Source organism: Wyeomyia smithii, chromosome 3, assembly GCF_029784165.1.
Source record: "Wyeomyia smithii strain HCP4-BCI-WySm-NY-G18 chromosome 3, ASM2978416v1, whole genome shotgun sequence".
Taxonomy (NCBI): Eukaryota; Metazoa; Arthropoda; class Insecta; order Diptera; family Culicidae; genus Wyeomyia; species Wyeomyia smithii.
This window is the reverse complement of record NC_073696.1, coordinates 27,012,793-27,026,633: the sequence shown is the minus strand read 5'-3', so window position 1 is coordinate 27,026,633 and position 13,841 is coordinate 27,012,793. Positions and strand designations below refer to the sequence as shown.

Here is a 13,841-nt window from a genome sequence, read left to right as displayed (position 1 = left end):
AGCGTGTGCCAGGCCAGCCTTCGCTAAACACCGCTGATGATGCGCTTCCGCAGTAATGATATATAATTTCACGATTGCGATAATGCATATTTGCCATCACTGCGACGGGAAAACAATGCTCATCCCCAGACCCAGACACTAATGCGTCCAACCATGCTCTGGGCTGGGTTAACCTCCGCGTCTCATATCATCATGCCGGAGGAGAATTGAAAGAAAGTACCCTCTAACATACTGTGCTGACACTGCATGTCATGTCATGACCCAATTCGCACACTCTGTGGCCACTTCGTACGGACCAGGAAATGCCTCCCGCCTGAATGGCTGGCTGGAGCTGGAGCAACAATAGTAATGGATGACTATTGATCTATTTTGTTGGTAATTTCTCACGTAAGCTATAATTAACCTTCAATGGGGAAAAGGTTATTGCTTGCAAATAACTCTCTTCACTATTGGGAGGAGGGCATAAAGGCAGAAAATTGATAGTGCTCGTAAGATACTGCATATAAACAAAATTACACTTGAATAACTGAACTACTAACCAGATTGACTCTCTTTGTTGTTTGGTACACGATCAAGCTATCACTCTCCACGGGGGAAACTGGTCAATCGGACCTCTTCCGCTGGCTCCTCCATTTGAAACACAACGCCATCGCAATAAATAATGCAGATCATTATGTAGGTAGTGTAATATGTTCCATGCTTTTTTCCACTGCTTCTCGTGCCCAGTCAGTCAACTTTTTACTGTCTGCTGGCGGGTCTGATGGCCGTCAATTTACCACAACCCGTGGCAGTTCTGCGTAATCAGCCTAGCTTCCGAGCGGATGCCCGCTGTGTCCAGGAACCAGAAGTTGAAACCGGTGCTGGTGAAACGAATTATGCAGATCATCTTATTAAAAATGAAATATGGTGCATTTAGCCACGTTCTGTAACGTTAATCACCTCGGAATGGCGGCGTGTACGTGACCATAAAGTAGCCAATATGGTTAGAGATGGAGCCGTTGGTATAGTCGCTTGTGCGTAGAACGGAACCGGAGTTAAGCATTGTTGCTGGAGTATGCAACCGAAACTAATTCGCGTTTCAGATCTGAATATCAAAACTTTCTACTTCTCTAAATAGTACTCTAGATCACATGAAAACTTTAAACACGTGTACAGTTAATGTTTTCAATGCAGTTGACAGCACCGGATTTCCTGGCTACTGCGTTTTTAATTAGCAATTCAGCAATTATATCGAGTGACAGCCTATAACAATTATTATTCCCTGAAATGCCTACTTGCAGTACAATTTGTGCAATGATTTTGTTCTTCCGGGTAATTTACATCGCTTTCTCAATTATCAGTATGTCATATAAACGCGTTCGCTTAATTAACCTCTAGAGATGAAAAAATGCCAACAGTTTGCGTATGATACCTATTTTAATACCACTTCTTTCTTTTACTTACAGGTAAGAGAACGATAAATCAGTGAAACTGTGAAATAATGATGCTTTCCGGGCTTCTACACAAACATAAAAACGCGCGCGCGTGAAATGCGCCCAGGTAGTTAATTTATTATATCGAGGACAACATAAAATGCTCTGACCTTTCTTCACTCGTCAGCACTCTTGTAGGATCATGCAGATTTTTTTCTTCGCGCCACAGTCACAGTTTGTCACTGTTTCCGCGAGCAAATAGGTCAAGTAATTTCGAATGTCGGAATAATTAACGGGAGACACGAACGAGAGACTGTGATGATAGTTATCTTTATGCTGTCGGTGGTCATTTAACAAATCATGCTTTATGTATCTAGTCATGACTGTTTTAAAATATGATAATCTTTTATTAGGTTTATTCCATACTTTCATACTTCAACCGATAGACGACTTTGGAATAATTAAGAACTGTGGATGAATTTTCCGAAAATAGTGAAATTATTTTATCAAATCAGTTAGTATCGATAGACACTTCCTTTCTTCTGCATGAATATGTTAAAACAATACATAAACTTAACGAGCTCTCCTTAGTATAACAGCAGTTAGGTCCACAACTCTAGTTTGATTTTTTTCACACAAAGCTATGGTATGCATAGAATTTTAATAATGATTATTATCATCATCAGTAATACATTCCTTTCGTCGAGATAACTAGGAGTCTTGTCTCTTTTACAGTATACAGAAGTATGTTAATTTGAGAAAAAGACCAAATCTTTAATATAAGGAATCAAAATTAAGGCCTGCAATCCCGGTGCTTCCCTCATTCCCCTGCTTCCATTCAGCTACCGAATCATAAATTCAAGACAAATTATTAACATTATGGGTAAATGCTCTCGGCTGCATGCCTGCGCCTCAGTCTGTATCTGCTTGCCGATGCAGTTTTGCCACTCCACCGTCGATGGCTCTGACAATCGTGAGCTGCGACGAAAACATTGTTTCGTGTGTCTTTCTATCCACAACGAAGGTCTGCAGTGCCACCGTGAACATCAACAACGGATAATTATCGCGCACAAAAACATAACCTTATCGCAATCAACTGATCTTCGAGTGGATCTTCATGGAGGGCAAGGTGAGAGCAGATCTTCACATGCCTTCGTAATACAGCGGAGAAACTATGTTCGCCTCCAAACAATTACCATTTATAAAACAATGCGCTTTTTCGCGAGCTCGATTGGTTCGGAATATGGCCGCCAATGGCTATGCAGTTCACGGGAGGGTGCATCACGTCGATGACAATGATCGTCACACGCTAACAAGACGAGGAATCTGATCGGATCTGATCTGATCCGGAAAACTTTCCCTCTCGTTGCGTCCAGGTGGTATGGAAGTTGCAATTGTAAGAAGCAAACAGAGCAGAGAGCTGCTTCCCGGTTGGATGGGAAAAATGGCAAAAAATAACAATGATGTCATAAATTACACCTTTTATAATTGCTATTGAAAGCTGAATTTTTATAATGGGGAATGTAAATGGAGGATAACTTTTGCCACTGGATAGGGGCAATTAATCCTATTGCAAATAGACGAAGTACATTAACAAAAAAAAATCACATTAAGGCTTTCGAAAAGTTGACCTCTATCCACAGCCTGGAATGTAGGTTACCCGCGAATCCCCGTAGGTGAATGCGCTGTGGCGGCAACCATTACTGAAACTTTATTCCATCCATCAAACTGCTGAAAAGTGGGTACTTTTCAACTCCACGAGCAACGCACCGGCGATGAGCTTGAGGACACAAAAAATATCAAGTAAGCAGCATCTTTATCGGCAAATCTCATTAAGATAAGCACCCGGCGAGCGTCTAGAAACCGTGTTCATCACCGCAGGCGTAACTTTCTTGTGGATTCCTGACGAAATTAGAAGACGGGCACGCGGAGCGTGATTTGACTGTCAAATTTGGAGCCAAGTGTGCCTGCGGGAAGAATTCAGTCCGTCCGACCGTGGGCCCACTCTGAGTCATGCCAGCCTAGCTGTGTGCAGCGTTTAGCCTTCTAGCTGTGGCCACTGAGAGCGGAAAGGCACCCCGGTGCGGAACCGAACAAAGCGGGTAAATTGTGTGCAGTGTGAATAGGAAATTCATGTAAATTGAGAGATTGTGTGAAGTAACTTTGGCTGGGAAGAAATTTGCGCCTTCGTTTTTTTACAACATGTTAATTAATGTTCGGTACATTCGTGATACTTCCTGTCTCATAGATTGAGCTGAAATGGAGAGGGTGTTACGGATGTTTTTGTCGTCTAGCAATTGAAGTGCTACATTGTAACAAACAAATAACGACGACGTTCTGTAGAACTAGTTGGACTCCTGGTATCTTTTGACTGTACGGTATACAAAGCTTTTGCACACACTTAAATCGGACAGCTCACGAACTATGCCCTCCTGCCGTTTTCCAGCTTGAAACACGATAACGACAGCACTACGCATCACGGTGTGTCCGAAGTGCCGGATTATCGTACTTTAATGTAGGGGATGATTGTACAAAACGCACCAGTTAAGCATTTGCGCGATTTACAGCGCTTCAAAACATTTCAAAGCGACATTGAACGTGTAGGATGATTGTAGGATCTATTTATTGTATGTTTATGGCGATGTTTATTATAAAATACTCGATTTCAATGTCTTTTTTGGTAAAAATTACCATTGCCGCCAAACAAGCCCGTGACCAAAACGCACCACAACAAAGGTCAGTATGCTCCAAAGCAGTAGGCTAATATGCCACTAGCAGAAATCAGCACGCGAAGTGAGAAGCGCTTGAAGTCTCGAAAGTAAAATAAAAAATAATGGAACACGATCTAAGTTGTCCAGCAATCTCCTGCAAGCTCTTCATAGTGCATTCTGCCCCAATTTTAATTTTGATTGTTTTTAGATAAAAGTTGACGAAAGTTGGTGAAATAATTTGAAATACTCATAGTATTATAAACTCCAAAAGTGTAAAGGTTAGGGAAACCATAGTTTTTTGTGTTATTTACAAGTCAGTTAATCATAAAAGCTTAAATAAAATTCATGAATAATTACATGTTGGACAGAGCCACAGCCAATTGCACAGTTTTTTGAGTATTTTAGTCATCATGGCACCCTTTTTTATATGAGAACTGTAGATAAGCTGGGTTTTTATGAGAAAAGCGAAGAATTTCATCATAAATAGCCACATGTGTTAGTATTTTGGGGAATTAATAGCATGGGCCATCTTACCTAACTGGTGCGTCTTGTACGGTTCTCCCCTACCTCGGATTTTCTTTCACCCAAAGTTAGTTTTGGTTCTGACCTTTCAAAATTGGCTGGTTTTAAAAAAATCCATCGGGGGAAATTTGAAATAAATTGATTTGAATTTTTAGTGCTTTTTCAACCTAAATTTTTCGATTTGATTGGTGATCTATACGAATCGTGTAACATCAACATGTAGAAAATTGAGTTCCATTTCAACTACCTGCATTTCTTTGATGAAAAATTTTTATTTTTAACCGAATCGCTTGCAATTACAGCCCCCCCACAATTATGGATCACTTAAAAAGATGTTTGAATTCAAAAAAATCATTTCTGGCCAATTTTATTGTATATAAGTAATCTATAAATGTTTTTAGTTACAGAAATATGTATTCTTTCACTTGATTGAGTATTTGTTTCATGTTTTATAAATATTTCTCAGAAAATATATTTATTTTATTACAACTCATCGAATACAAAATTATGGATCACTTTTCAAAGCGATCCCAATTATGAAACAATTTACATCATATTTAACAGTTTTCGGCAATGAATTTATTTAACGAACCTTATTGAAATTATGTATAATGAAGAATTGCCATGTTTCATATCGTTTTAAAGATCTCACATGGCCTGGTCACATTTTATGTGACTTTCGAGGTTGCAGTAAGAATGAGAGTCCAGGTATGTCGCTCCCGAAGGTAGCGATGAACCGTTCCATATGGTATATCATAACTTTTTGCCGCTTCACGTAGCTTTCCCGTCCCACTTGCTTTGAGAACAGTATTTTTCAAAGACTCAACACTGTTTAGAGCCCAAAAGAAGTTGATAGAGTGTTTTAACTGGTTAAAATCATATTTGAATCGAAGTGATTCATAATTGTGAGAAACTACCTTGTCTTGGTCCCTATCATGAAACAATAAGAGAATAACCTATTTTTATAGAAAAATCGCAATCAACCATCAACATTTTGGTAAATCGTGAAGAACTCACCCTGACTTTTGTTTATTAGCTATTTTTTGCCCGAGAATTAGCTATTATATCACATAGAAACCTTATGAATGAGGAGCGCGCTACTTTCGCTGACTGAGAAAAACGATAAATACTTTAATAGATTGTAGATTACAATATTAAACGCTTATAAAAAACGTATCTATCTTGGGATAAAAACGATGTTTTCTTTGTTCAAAGCTAGCAAATATGATATGTTTTAATGTTGCAACAATGCTACGTGCCTTCACACAGTTTTTTTAACTGAGTCAAATAACATAAAACACGAAAGTGATCCTTAATTGTAAGAGATCCATAATTGTTGGGGGAGTGTATACATAATAAAATACGTCGAAAGTTGTAGATTTTATTCTGTCTGACTTCATGTTTTTGTTACACAAGGTCATAAAAACTCAAATGTTTTATTCCTGGTTTATTTTTTTTAGGTGGTTAAAACATACTATAGTATACAATATAGCAGCTTCCGCAAAGAACTTTGGGATACTTTTCACTATCTTTGTCGCATTCGAGAATGAAGCACTGTTTATGGTTTTTATCAGCGTATTATGTATCAATTTAGGTTGTTTCACTTTTTTGAAACACAAAAGACATACTTTAGATTGATTTTGTTCATGTGTTTTCTTCATTTTGTACAATCTACCGAAAACAACTAGATGAGCCGTCGTTTGTTTTAACATTGTCAAAACGGTTTGTTTATAACACTGTTTCACATGTGTTGTAAATCATAGCAATCACTGATTTTTTCACATGCACCATAGCAACCAAGGTTACTTTGCAGTGAGTGAATTCCAAATGCATATCAACCACTAGTATATAAATGTGTTCGGTTTTTTTTCGTAATGTTTTTTTTTTTCAATACCTGTGTATATATCTCAGTTTTTCTTCAACATGTAATCTAAAAACCTACTAGGAAAGCTATTTTAAGCTTAAGATTGTGATGAAGTTATTTATTATGAACGTTATCAGTGTATTTAACATTAAAAATTAGTATAATTCAAATAAAAAAATACATAAAAAATTTACATCAATTTTATTCAATTTTCCCCCGATGGATTTTTTTAAAACCGGTTGATTTTGAAAGGTATGGACCCAAACTAACTTTTGGTGAAAAAAAATTCGAGGTACATTAAAGTATGATAATCCGGCATTTTGGACACACCGTACGCATCTGTTCGAGACTAGTGCTGGGACTTTTACCCGGATATATTCGTGATCCGGTTATCCGAAGCTCGGATCACGGATGTGTAAACGAATACTATTCGGATGTCCGAATATCCGGATACGGATAATCGAATAGTCGGATATCCGGATATACTATCCGGATATCCGGATTTTTTTTTTCTTTCTTTTAAGCCCGTTTGAATAAAATGTAACGCGAAAAAAGGCTTTTTCCACAATCCCCCATCCCCTCGTAAGTATTTATTTACATAATTTCTCATTAAACTATGTTCGGATATAATATCCGGATATCCGGATATCCGACCATCCGAAAATCCGGATATCCTGTCGGATAATATCCGGATATCCGGTTGACCCGGATTTTGGATATTTGTCGAATATCGGATATCCGGATATTTTAATCCGGATAGTCCCAGCACTATTCGAGACCCATTTTTCCTAGTAACACTCCATTACAAAAGTAACACGTACATCCACTAATAGCTGAGACACAATTTAAATAAGGTGACGCAGCTATTAGTGGATGCAGTTTCGTGAGCAACGTAATAATGAGTGTTGAAGTGATGTAGCCGTTCCATTGCCGGACCCGGTACTTTAAGTTGTGTGAAAATGTCTGATTTTGTGCCAAATAATCGTTATTTGCAGGAAGTGTTACTTTTATCATTTCGCAAGCTGACTCGGCGAACTTCGTCCCGCCCATTTTTGTGTTTGATTAAGAAATTTCAAATATTCCGAATTGATTGATTCCTTGCGATTCGTTTACAGTTTGTAAATGCACAATGAATCGGTCATAGGATATGACAACATCCTCGCCTTTTGGTTGCTTTACCATCACCTCGATTCTAGAAATATCCATATTGCGTGGTATTCGGTCATTTTCAGCTGTTTTTTTCTGGCATCAATCATTCATATTAGGTGGTTTTCACTTATTCAAAATGGTGTCCAGGCTCAATGCTTGGCTTCTATGCATCATTTCGATTACGAGAATATCCATATTGAGTAGTAATCAGTCATTTCGGATGTTTCCTAAAAGTTGCCATTTTTCAACTCAAAATGGTGTCTGAGATTTTTAGCTCCTTGCATCATTCCGGTTCCGAAAATACTCATATTGGATGATATTTGGTCACTTTAGGCTGTTTTCCACAAACCCAAGGGGGGATCTTGGATTTAAAAATGGCATGTGAAATCTATTTCTGGTCTCTGAGCGTCATTCTGATTCCGGAAATATCCATATCGGATGGTGTTTGGTATTTTTCAGTTGTTTTCCAGAAACCGGAAGTCGCCACTTTAGAATTCAAAATAGTGTCTGTGACCGACTTTTAGCTTCTGGGCATCATGTTGGTTCCGGAGATACTCATATAGGGTGGAATGCGGCAATTTTTGGCTGTTTGAAACCGAAAGTTGCCATCCTACAATTTAAAATGGTATCTAAGGTCGATTGGTGGCATCATTACGATATCGGAAATACCCATATTGGGTGTTATTCAGTTACTTTCCGCTGTTTTTCAGAAACCGGAAGTAGCCACATTGAATTTTAAATGGCATTTGGAAACGTCCTTCTGGTTTAACCCACTCCCGGCGGGTGATACCATATCAATATCATTGGAGCAGAGGTTAGGCGGATGCCTACCACCGTTTTGGTGAAAATGTTGCATGCTTCCTATATGTACACGCCCAACATAAATTTCGATCAAAGCGCTCGGGGGTTTTACGTCACAAAGTTTGTTTCGCAAATTGAAATCCGTTTATTTCTGTGGAGTTGAGTGCATAAGTTTTGAAATGCAAAGTTTGTGTGTTCCCAGCACTTCAAACCAGAAGACTTCTAATGCCGGTATCTTGTCGGTCATCGATCGTGTCTAGTTAAAAATGGTAAAGTAATAATCACTTAAATACGTACTCTGGTTTTACAATCAAAATAAAATTTTCAGCCGTTCCAACTATTCGTACGCTAGCTGATAGAGATCCGTCTGGTAGAAGCCTGCGAGGTAAACGTAAGGCACAGGCGGAACTAATAGCCGAGTTATAATGCTCAGAATCTCCAAAAAGTCACGAAACACTGACTTCACCTTCACCAGTATTGGACAACCGCACTGCCGCTCATGGCAAGTCCGTCCCAACTGCATTTTTATCAATTTTAATTTTATTAGTGGAATCATCACCTTCTTATATCTACTTTCGATAGAACACATACTTTTGAACACTTTGTTCTGAGAAACTATGAAAAAAATAGCAAGTCAGTTTGGCCCATAGCAAAAATGATCGCAAGTCGGTCCCATAGAAAAAATCATTGCAAGTCAGTCCCACAGTCAATAATAATTATGAAACATATGATATTTACCACAATTTATGGTCTTCAAAAGTGATGAAACTCAGTGACATCTCAAAGTTTATTAAACTTTTGATAACATTAGTTTTCATATAACAACGAAAGGGGGTCAATGGGGGGAGTACCCTGGTACCCACAAATTGAAATTCGTGTAACTTTGACAATTTGCATTCCATTCCAATAATTTAGTACCAAAAGATTCAGTACCTTTTCTACTTTTAAATTCGTGCCAGCGGTGTCCCAATAGAATTTCTTTGTTGCTGGAGATCAGGTTTTCCGGGAATATGTTCCGGAACTGAGGAATTTTATGAATATTCGAACAGAACCTTACAGTTATTAGTTGAAAGTTCTTAAAAATACTTCCACAGGTCATTTTTATGGTTTTGGGTGTTATGGTGATATGCTTTCAAATAGTTCTTCCGGAACAGATTCGGCCGGGGCCTCTAGTGGCCATAGAAACGTTGAAATAGTACAACGTCGCATACCATCCTATATGGGTATTTTCAAAACCGAATACCATCAGACGCCATTCTGAAATTCAAGATGTTGCCTCCTGGTTCCCGGAAAACATAGAAAATTGTCCGAAAGCCACCTCATAAGAGTGTTTTCGGAATCGGGACGGTGTCTAGAGACCTATAAACGACCATAGAGACCCTTTCTCATTTCCAAAATGGCGACTTCCGGTGTCTGGAAGAAAACTAAAATTGCCCGAATACCGTCGAATATGGGTACAGTCAGGTTTCTTTTTACGCGAGGGATACGTACCTCGTAAAAAAACCGCGGTAATTCGAAAATCCGCGTAAAAAACTTCGTAAACAATATCCGCGTATAACAAAAAACCGCGTAAAAAAACTTGACTATATTTCTGGCATCGCGATGATGCTCAGAGACCGAACATCAACTCCAGATGCCATTTTGAAATTTAAAATGGTGACATCCGAGAAATTTAAAATGATGACTTCCGAGCACATAACGGTTAAAGCATTTTCTCTTGCTGATTTCCAGAGCTTATTTTTTGTAGATGTTAGCATTTAGATTATGCATAAATATTTTTATAAGAAAGTTATCTTCATTTGCACCACTACCGAATTCCAAATTCCCACATCAGTTGTTTTCTTCCAATATTGACTTCTATGAAAATGTATGATACAGTGAAAATACACTGTATTTATTGCTCTGACAGAAGATATCAGTGAGGACATTTTCACAATCATGATTACAAGTAACGAGTGAGGAAACTGGTTTTGAAATTTAAAAGTTTGTTGAAAGTTATATTCCTCGTTTTTTTTTAAATAAACAACGCATTTTGTGCTGCTAAATTGGTTCCTTGGCGAAGTATTTATCAATTAGTAAGATTTTTGCTCTGGTAGATTATACCAGAAAAGTTTTTTCTCGACACTTATCACCGGTTGAATAACCTTCAGCATAGCCTCCTTCCGATCTGGGTCAACTCCATTTGGAGCTTTCTGATAGGACAGATTTTTCTCTAGTGAAAAACCTTCCGCATTTATCTCCTTCATTTGTTTCTTTGTAAACAAAAAACACCGTTTCATTGCGCCATCGTCGGAAACTGTATCGACATACTGAAGCTCCAGGCTCCCTTTGGTAAACTCTATTCTTCGTATTTTATCAATATATGGTCGCGGATGACAGTTATTCAAAACGTATTGAGAAACGGTGAATTTAGTTTTAAAAAACGTCTCTGCTGTCATGTCAAGTACATCGGTGCTTTTTTTGGCAGTTTTCACGGCGTTGCAGAAATCTTCGTAGGTGACGGGTGGGTTCTTCCTCATGCTGGCTTCCACTGCAGCGTGAAAACTATCCGCCGCCATGAAAGTGTGTCCGCTCTCAAAAAACTTTAGCACAACTTTCTCCAACTGAATTTTTTTTGAATTAATTAATAAAATTAGATGGAGAAACAAGTTCCAATTCTTATTTTGTGCGGAACAGTTGTCCAGCCACAAGGTCAGATGCTTCTCGTTGCCAAATCTGTTTAGGACTCTGTGGAAAGCATGAAAGAATGTCATAAGCAGATCTCCCGGCGATTGATTCATTCCACAGACAAGCCACTACAGGAACGAGTTTAGCGTATTTGCCTACCGGCGCGAATGTCTCGTTGTACGCTGATAAGCGTTGAGCAAAAACAATCGACTTCAAACCATCAAGCCGGGGCAGCTGGATTACCTGTAAACAGTGAAACATAGACCTTATGAACATCTATCAAGAAAAGCAATGCCATTACCTTTTGTAAATCAACAGCGAGTACAACGTGGTTTGGTTTTGCATTTTCACCATCCTCTCTATATGCTTTTCTAGACACTTCTGCGTTACGAAGGTGAACTTGTTGTGAGTCGCATATCGAACAAGGCATCTCATCGTGTGGGACAGTATCTTTATGACCGGAATCTTTTCTATGCTGCTCGGCTGTCACACAAGATTCGCATTGCTCATGTCCCAGTTTTACGAGTGAGATATTCATCTTCTTCAGGATCTTCTCCGTGAGGTCGGAAGGCAAATATAATCGGTTTGGGGCGTGTTCCCTTCTGTAGTGCGAGATAGTCGGTTGATACGACAGAATGTGTGCTCTAACTGCATCACGCTCGGACAAATCCCGTTCATGCTTGCCACGCTTCGAGACTACTGCTCCATCAGGATTAACTGCAAAGGCTCGGTAGATAAGATTTCTGTGAACAAAATATCCAGAATACATATTGTTCAGGATACAAGATTATTAAGCAAAACGATTCCTTACCCACAACCATCTCCATACCCCAGTGTATTTAATAAAAACTTCCGGCACACCGAAACAAGCTCACCACCAGACGACTTAAGGCTGAATAAATAGCTATGATGCTTCATTGCTTCTTGACCAGAGTAGGTGTTCCGTTTGCGCCTACGTACAGGAACTTGCTGTACTCTTTCCCGAATCAACGATGTATGCTCATCCATGCTTACGTTCCAAAAAAATGTATCCTCGTCAGATCTCTCATCCTTAGAAAGCCTCGTGAAGCACTTCCTTTTACAGTTACAATCAACTAGTTTTTCTGCGTGACTTACACGCCGTTTCTTGGCAGCCTGAGCCGCTAGCTGTTGTTTCTTAGTCCTCTATGCAGAGCGGTCCACGAGCATCCAACCTTGGTTCTCTGTTCAATTTAAATATTATTATAGTATTTGTACCATTCAACTAGTACATACCTTTGAGTTACAGAGGCTGGCGTGGGTTGTACGGTTCTAGAAGTGATTTCTTCATCGGAACTTTCATCAGAACTGGCATAAAACTTGATTAACTCCAGTCCGGACATTTTCAACCGTTCGCTCAATTGACAAATCGTTATGCTGATAGTTTATTTTTCATCACCGGTCATAGGTGGCTTGCTATCATTTTGGCTAGGTATCGTAAGAGTAATGGCATACGAGTCCCAGCTAATGTTTTTCAACATAATTTAATCAAATTTTGCTGTTTATGCATGTTTTATGACGCAAAAGTGTTTATCTGCCATTGCAGCATCAAATTCTGTTGATGGTTTTGATTAAAAAAACATACAGGAGCGAAATTTCTCCAAAAGCGTTATGATCTTTAATAGCTATTTTCTCATTTGCACAAAAACGCAAATGGGACGGACTTGCCATGAGCGGCAGCGCAGCAATAAAAAAAAACCAACAAATTGGTAGTTAATATTGTAGAAGATGCTGTAGTACCAATGGATAAAATCGTTCACTGCGCCCAGCGTATAAGTCAAGTAGGGTAGTTTGGGGTAATTTGGACCCCTGGGGTGAAATGGACAGGTGCTTTATCTTGGAAAGTATTACATTTTTGGGTTCCATGTACTACTTCATCCTTTCCTTGAACTACTAAACCCTAACTAATATAAAAATTTCATGGTTTGCTGTGACAGGTGCACCGCAGTGCCAAAGTAAACAAAGGAAACATCAATAGTTGATTTTGCTGTAAGTTTTACGCTTCTGTATTTAAGGTTTTTTTGAGATTTTCTTCGTTGTTTTCAGTGCAATGAGCTTTGCAGCTGTGTTTGTTTAGTAAAAGAGTACATTTTAATGAAAGATTGCGATAAGTTTGACCGAAAATAGTGGAAGGAATTGAGTTTTTAGAACAGCGTCCTGTTTGGGGTAAAATGGACAGTTTTTTGGGGTGTTATGGTCAGGTGAGTTTGAAGTAAATTCTTTTGTCGGACTGATGCCGCGGGCGTATAAAAACGAACGGATAGACGGCGGTGTACAAACAATGAACTGTAAAAAGTGTTGCAGGCAATCTGGGATGATTTATCTGTACAAAAAGTGTTTTCTGAACAAAAGTTGGAAAAACCTAATTTTTTTTTCTAAAATTCTTGAAAATGACGTATCATGCCAATTTTTGGGTGCTGAACTCATTTCCGATGTCCGAAAATGTTGTTCCCCTAAAATGCCGTGAAACCTTTCTTATTATCAGATTTATTTTTTTGTTCAGATCATGTTCAACATTGGTATACTTGTTCTTTATCGAAAAACTTTATACCCGTATTTTTTTGTTTGGTCCTTAGTGTGATCCATTTTGGATTAAAGTTGCCAAAAATCGGCAATCATTTTTCAAAAAAATTGTAACTTTTGAGCCGTTTGACCGATTAAAAGATTTAATGGAAAATTTAAGGAATTTGATAGGCC

At 38.7% G+C, this 13,841-nt stretch overlaps 1 protein-coding gene and 1 long non-coding RNA gene across 2 annotated transcripts in view; both read left to right on the top strand.

Moving 5' to 3' along the window:
• LOC129730537 (uncharacterized) overlaps window positions 1-1,725 on the top strand; it is a 54,648-nt gene extending 52,923 nt beyond the window's left edge. The window contains exons 2-3 of the long non-coding RNA XR_008728874.1: window positions 1,446-1,539; window positions 1,600-1,725. This is a non-coding gene — a long non-coding RNA (uncharacterized LOC129730537). The remainder of the gene's footprint in view (window positions 1-1,445; window positions 1,540-1,599) is intronic.
• LOC129730536 (uncharacterized) overlaps window positions 1-13,841 on the top strand; it is a 116,331-nt gene that overhangs the window by 68,196 nt on the left and 34,294 nt on the right. The gene's annotated exons all lie outside the window — the stretch shown is intronic.